This window comes from Microcebus murinus, chromosome 5, assembly GCF_040939455.1.
Source record: "Microcebus murinus isolate Inina chromosome 5, M.murinus_Inina_mat1.0, whole genome shotgun sequence".
Classification (NCBI taxonomy): Eukaryota; Metazoa; Chordata; class Mammalia; order Primates; family Cheirogaleidae; genus Microcebus; species Microcebus murinus.
The window spans coordinates 61,501,120-61,508,724 of record NC_134108.1 but is presented as its reverse complement, the minus strand read 5'-3'; the positions used below and the strand labels follow the sequence as shown (position 1 = coordinate 61,508,724).

Sequence of the window (7,605 nt, the reverse complement as noted above, 5' to 3'; positions counted from 1 at the left end):
GTTAAAATATGGATAACAGTTAACTAAGCATTTATACTTCTAAAATTTATCCCAAAGAAATATGCCATATTTATACAATGGTATTAATTGAAACATTGTTTATAGAAGATGGAAATATTAAAACAGCTGGTAAAATGTAAAGCTGCCACAGATCAATTTGATTTGACATGCAAAAATAGACAAGGGAAATTTTCATGAAAAAATAATTATACCATATAAATTAATATTTGAAGTGTATAGCTTTAATATCTACTCAAAAATATATATCTATGCAGATTAAGAATAATTAGAAAAAGTAGTAGATATAGATGATAACAGATATTATCTTTGGCCAGCATCATAGACAGAGACTTTTAAATTTTTGTCTTTATACATTTTAGAGATGTTTTTAACAATTAAAAAATGTATGTTTAATAACAAAATAATTGTAAAACCATTCATTTTAAATATAAAGATATGAAAGAGACTATGACTGATTCTGGGAAAAGCCAAGGCAGGAGATAGTCCTGAGACAATAATTATCAACTGAGAATTTTAAAATAATCAAAATATTTAAGTTAAAGAAGAATCTCCTTTTTACTTCAGCGGACTGTTGTCGTCCTTTCATGCCATTTTCTCTTTTTCGCTATATCTCGATGTGTTCATTACTTTGTCATTTTTTGTGATTGTCACCACCATCTACCATTCTTTCTTTTTCCCCCAGCTATTTCTCAACATTCACTATCAGTCTCTGCCACTCAATTCTAATTTGCATTTACAGTTGTTACTAAAATGACATGTCTTTTGTCATTTCTCTTAAAGTCATTACTTGATTTTTTTGTTCTTTATTTCTCATTCTTTCTTTTCATTTTTATTCAAAACCTTCTTAATATAGCCAAAAATTCTAAAAAGGCATCTAAACATCCCTTCATTTTGCTAGGAATCAAAAGAGCATTTGCAGGTAGATGCTTCTATGGGTCTATATGCACTGAGACAACCCAGTCATTTCTGACAGATCTGCTTTATTTTGAACTTCAAATTCAGGACTAAATTGTTAAAAGGTCACCAATCTGAAATAGCTGTATTTGTCCTATCTACTACTCTTTAGAGCACAAAGTGATATTTGTCTATTTGACCTTGCCATTCACTAAAGGTCATAATGTAATTTAAACAAAGGTACACAAAGTTAAAATACCAAAAAGAAACAGATCATATATGAATTCTAATTTCTTGTCACACAGCAATAAGATTGCATCAATTTAAAAATGAGAATGGCGGAGTAGCAGCGCGAATAGTTTAGCCTTGAGTCTCTGGGCCGACTTCGGTTCCTGTCTCCGCCACAGCAGTGGTCGCTTAGGGAAGAGTGCCTAGGGTAGTTGGCCAAGATGCCGAGTATCAAAATCTTCAGTGGCAGCTCCCACTAGGATTTGTCCCAGATGATTGCTGACCGCCTGGGCCTGGAGCTAGGCACGATGGTGACTGAGAAATTCAGCAACCAGGAGACCTGCGTGGAAATTGGCGAAACTCTATGTGGAGAGGATGTCTACGTTGTTCAGTGTGGTTGTGGTGAAACCAATGACAACTTAATGGAGCTTTTGATCATGATTAATGCCTGCAAGGTCGCTTCAGCCAGCCGGGTTACTGCAGTCTTCCCATGCTTCCTGTATGCCCGGCAGGATAGGAAGGATAAGAGCAGGGCTCCAATTTCAGCCAAACTTGTTGCAAATAAGCTGTCTGTAGCAGTTGCAGATCATATTATCGCCATGGACCTGCATGCTTCTCAAATGCAGGGCTTTTTTGATATCCCGGTCGACAATGTGTATGCAGAGGCAGCTGTCCTGGAGTGGATAAGGGAGAACCTCTCTGAGTGGAGGAACTGCACTGTTGTCTCACCTGATGCTGGTGGAGCTAAGAGAGTAACCTCCGCTGCTGACCGGATGAATGTGGACTTTGCCTTGATTCACAAAGAACAGAAAAAGGCCAGTGAAGTGGACCGCATGGTGCTAGTGGGAGATGTGAAGGATCGAGTGGCCGTCCTTGTTGATGACATGGCTGATACTTGTGGCACAATCTGCCACACAGCTGACAAACGTCTCTCAGCTGGAGCCACCACAGTTTATGCCATCTTGACTCATGGAATCTTTTCTGGTCCAGCCATTTCTTGCGTCAACAACACGTGCTTTCAAGCAGTAGTAGTCACCAATACCATACCTCAGGAGGACAAGATGAAGCATTGCTCCAAAATAGAGGTGACTGACATCTCCATGATCCTCGCAGAAGCCATCAGGAGAACTCACAATGGGGAATCTGTTTCGTACTTGTTCAGCCATGTCCCTTTATAATAGAATAACTTCTGAAGCTTTTTAAAAATAAAATCAACCCTGCCCCTGCAAAAAAAATAAATAAATAAAATAAATTAAAAAAATGAGAATGGCTGAACTTCAAATCTTGAAAATATTAAATGATGGTAGTATCCAGTGCTTTATCTGTCTAGCCCAGGGTACACAAATATGCCATAATATGGCATAAATTCCAAATGTAAGTTTCTCCCATTTGGCTAGATATTCAGTGATACAAATATGCTGGCCTACTCTGAAGATCTGTAAGCTGTGAAATGATGCCTATAATCACTGTCCTTAGAAATAGAGAGGAACTTCTTATACCTGGATTTATCATGTCTACATACACTTTACAGGCTGCCTCATCATGGGCTCTTTTTTATAAGTTGGCCTTCTCCAAATAGCTGAATTGCTAAGGGTGTATATTCAAAATGGAAAGTCCTAGATCTGGGGGTGACATTTTACAGAACCCTCCACTCTCAGCCACCTCTAACTTTCATTTTTGTTCACACTTTTATTACTACTTACATTTAAAAGTCCTAAAGTTGCTTCTTTCTGATATAATATAATCATATGGCCAGAAAGCGTTCATGACCTTAGACTAGAGCTCCAAATTTTAGCATCACAAATATATTTAATATGCACCTAAAAATATCCTGCTTATACCTCCTTAAGAAACAGGATAAATGTGTTAATTCCTTCATAATACATTACTCTTCCTCAAGACTAGTTTGGACAGCTTCTTCACATTGTGTCAACAAACAACTAACACAATAAACAAAATAATAAGCAAACAAAACCCACAATTTGAGTATTCAAAATATGATGCAATAATTAATTGGCAAACACAAAATTGGAGGTGTAGAATTATCAGAGGAACAATCTAGAAACAATGTGAAAATAGTATAGGCTGAAATAGATTATGTATTTTTATTTTTATTATTTTTTTTCAGACAAAGTCTTTCTCTATTGCCCTGGCTGGAAGGCAGTGGCAGGATCATAGCTCACTGCAATTTCCAACTCCTGGGCTAGACTATGTATTTATATGATGCTCACCCCAACTGTTTATTGCATGTTTGATTTGTTATTATTCATACAAAACTATTAAAAATTATCACACATATACAATAAATTTAGTTACATTCTGATTATTAATAGTGTGCTGATTCCTAACAGTGGCTTTAAATTATTAGTACAAATTTAATATTGGGAGGAATAGGATAACTTTATGTGGTGTTTCTAATTTTTGTCATGTACTATATTGCAAATGACAAGTAAGAATGAAACAACAGAAATAAAAAAGAGTTAAAATAATTTATAGAAAACATGGAATATAAAGAAACAAATGTTCTTGTGTTAAAAAGGCACTAAAGTATCCTAAGCAATGATGCTTTCATTTTCCCCCATCATGTTAAAGTTTTCAGTGATAATTGTATTATCTTCAAAGAAAATCAAAAAAGTGATCATACCATTGCCTCTGCATGCCATATTATGTTCTGTGGAAGAAGTATTATATGTAATATAAATAGATATTTGAATATATACCTTAATAAAATATTTTTGGATATGCTGATTTAAACAAACATAAACCTACATGATTACTATAGGGATTCTTAGATGCTTAAAATGTTTAATTAGTACAGAATTATCCAAGGCAATGATTTATGGTTCTGAAATCTACTTGGTGAGAAATCTTCCATCACTCACTTAAAAGAATTCTCTACATTTCGTGAAATATGATAATGCTAGCTTAACAATTTTTAATTTGTATACTACCTCTTCTTAAAAAGTTACCCTCCATTCTAAGTGATTTAAGGATTAACTTAAAGTTGTATCTTTACTCTTTTATTCAAGATATACATTAATTAAAAGCTAATACTAATTGACAAACTCAATTTTACATAATTGTTATTTAACTCTATAATATAAAATGATGAGATTTTTAGGGCATAAAACCAGAGCTATAAAACCTACATCTATCTTTTAAAATTTTTGGCTTTATTGACCAGTACCTGTTACGCTTTTATTAAAATACTTCCATTTCACATATAAGAAAACTAGAAAAGCTATATTAAATATCTAAAATCTGATTACAAAATTGAGAGAGTTAAGTGTTTGCACTTGGATCAATTTGTTAAGATCTATATACGGCACCAAGGCAAAGACTATTACTCCGTTGGACTATATATATTGGTAAAGTTTGCCTTAAAACTTTAGGAATTTTCAATATGCTAAAAACAAATTAAAATCAATTCTGTAAAATTTGTCAAGCTTGAGTCTTTATTAGAATTACTAATTATCTGTATCATTTGATTGAGAAGACATATGATTCTGAGCACAGCAAGGGGTATGTAAAACCATTAACTGTCTCTCCCTCTAGATATAGCAAGTGATGTGTAGACATAAACTCAGCAGGGACCAGCTTTATAACCATGCCCTGAGGGGAAGTAGAACATGCTTGAATGCAATACTGTTAAATGAGCCTAATATGACCCTCTTTACTCTCCTCCTCCATGTACTTATTCTCTGTAGGCCTTGACTTTTAAAATGCTAGCATTACTTCCATTCCATTCATGCAATACATAATAACATATATTTCTTAAGAAAAACTAATTAATTTAGTACAGGTAAGCATTTAATCATAAAGAATATCAGTAATGCAACTCAGTTACAGTTTGGATTTTATCAAGAGCTCTAATATTGTGAAAAGCCATTTTGTAGTACAAACCATGATTTTAGCAGGACCACAGGTTGGGCTACTGATATTTGCTTGGTGGCTTTTCTCAGAAACATTGTCTCAAATATAGGAAGAAAGTTAAATTGGGCCACAACCCTGGGAGCACTGTTTGTTAGCATATCATGAAAAGTATACTGAACTACCAGTGGAAGTCTTCTAACCCTAAGCAATTAATGTTCTTTCATGCTAAAACATAAATCTTGTTCTCAATTTATAGCTCTATTGTAAGAGAGTAAGAACTCAGAAAGGAATTTTGAGTTTCTTTTTGCTTCTCTAAAGGGAATTTTGATTAGAAAATCTTACAAATCTTCAAATCTTTCATTTCAACTCTGGGTAAAATGTTTAGCTCTGTTGCTAGGTCCTGTAGTAAAACAAAATTAACAAGGTAGGGAATAATAAATAGTCACAACTTGGTGGCATTTGCTCTTTTACACAAAGTGGATGGAAAATACCTCTCTTGATTTTTTAGATAAATGAATTAAACAAGTACCTAGACCAGAATTTTATCTGGGAGAAAATCATTTCAAGTCAAGGTTGCTCATCAAAGATTCCAGTGTGGTTGGAACAGATGAATATGATATGGCAGAGGGGACATGTTAGTTAGCCAATAGGGACCAGAATATGTAGCCCCTTTTAGGCCACATTAAGGATGTTTGATTTAAGGTATTGTGAAAAAAAGATGGAAAGCAATAATAGAATATGAAAGAGAGGGGTGACTTAATCTGACATATTCATATACAATTATTCTCAATGCCACATAGAGATTCTAAAGTTAAAGATGGAAGTGGAAATACTAATCATAAAATTATATGGTAACTGGTTCATTTGGTTGTGGTAGAGCAGTAAATAGTGGTTGATCTGAGATGTATATTGAATAAAGGCATGATGGCTTTTACAAATGGATTAGATGTGGTATGTGAAAGAATAATGGTGTCTTCAAGTTTTTTGTCCTAAGCAAGTGACAGAATGATATTGCCATTTACTAATATGGGCAAAAGTGAAGAGGAATAAATATTTTAAAAAATGAATAAAAGTTTATTTTTGGACACATCAAACTTGAAATGCTTTTTGGACATCCAAGGGGATAAATAAGTTCGGCAATTAGCTATATAAATCAGATATTTAGGCAACTCATCAGGGTAGAGATATAAATTATGGGGTAATTAGCACAGAGAAGGTATTTAAAGATATGGGACATGATGAGATACTCTAAGGAAACAGAGTATGTAGAGAAGAAAAGATGTCAGAGATTGAGATCTGGACAATGCTGATCATATTGATCAGGAAGATGATGAGAAAGTAGTACAACAAGCAGAGGAACTGGGGCAGCTGGAGAGGTGCGGGTTGGAAGATTGTTTGGGGAAGAAGAGAATAATTATTGGGATTAAATGCTGGTGACTGATCTGAATTAAGAACTGGTCCTGGATTAGACTAACTGGAATTTTTACTAACAAGACCGGGAGAATATAAACTTATCAGCAATTATGGGAACAGAAATCTCAACTGAAGTAAAGTAAAAAAAAATATTGGAGAAGAAGGATTTGGAGATAGTGCATATAGACAATTTTTCCTTATAAAGAGGACAAAAATAATTGCATATAGTTGTAGGTCAAGGGAGGAATTTTTTTTTGAGATAGGAGAACAGATGGTGAACATAATATGTTCTATATGACATAATTATCTACTAGAAATTGAAAGCCTGCAATTTACTCTCACTCATTAAAATAAGTTGTAGCAAACTTGTTTGATATTTTAAGAACATATATGTAGTTTGACCAAGGCCTATATAGATTGTTGATCCTAAATATAGAGAGCTAAAAGATCATTTTTTTTCAAAGATATGATCATTCTTTTCTGGAACAAAATAACGTAAAAATTGGGCTTCATAAAGATTAGGTATCCACTAATCTTAATACTTATGCCATGTGTACCCCTAGTGGAAATTATGTTTCCACTACATAATTTGACTGTTCAAGTTAAAATATAAACACAATAAATGTTTAAGACACATGTAACCAAAACTTGAGAGCACATAAAATACAATATGGAAAAGGTAAGAGAGAGAAACAAACATAAAATGTAATATACTGATTCCATAATCCTGAAAAGGCATTAATAAAATTCACATTACAAGATTTTTAATTTTCAAAGACAATTATTTTTTTAAAGTGCTAATATTGCATTTACTTGGAAAGATGTGAATAAAGTTAACAGAAAAAATCCACTACCTATAAAGAAATATTAATAAATATGCTGTTAGTCTACTAATCCATGAATCTAGAGAAGCATTCATTTATGAATACATTTTGTTTCCTGATTTAAAATTCTCTTTTCATTTTGACTGATTTTTTTCTGAAGCTAAACTAGAAATTGTAGTTTTCTCCTAAAAAATGCAATGCCATTCTTTCTTATAGATTACATTCTGATTTTCTTGTCAGCCAACTTCAAGGAAATCCACATGTTCAATATGCTTCCTCGGGGCTTGCACCATACCAAATGATTGTTTAATCCAAACATCTGAGCTGCAAACTGAGCTGATCCCTTCGGAGA

The 7,605-nt window shown here is 33.6% G+C and overlaps 1 pseudogene; it reads left to right on the top strand.

Annotated features, from left to right (window-relative positions):
- The first annotated feature begins 1,364 nt into the window (after window positions 1-1,364).
- On the top strand, window positions 1,365-2,321 carry LOC105874030 (ribose-phosphate pyrophosphokinase 1 pseudogene; annotated as a pseudogene).
- Window positions 2,322-7,605: the final 5,284 nt, after the last annotated feature.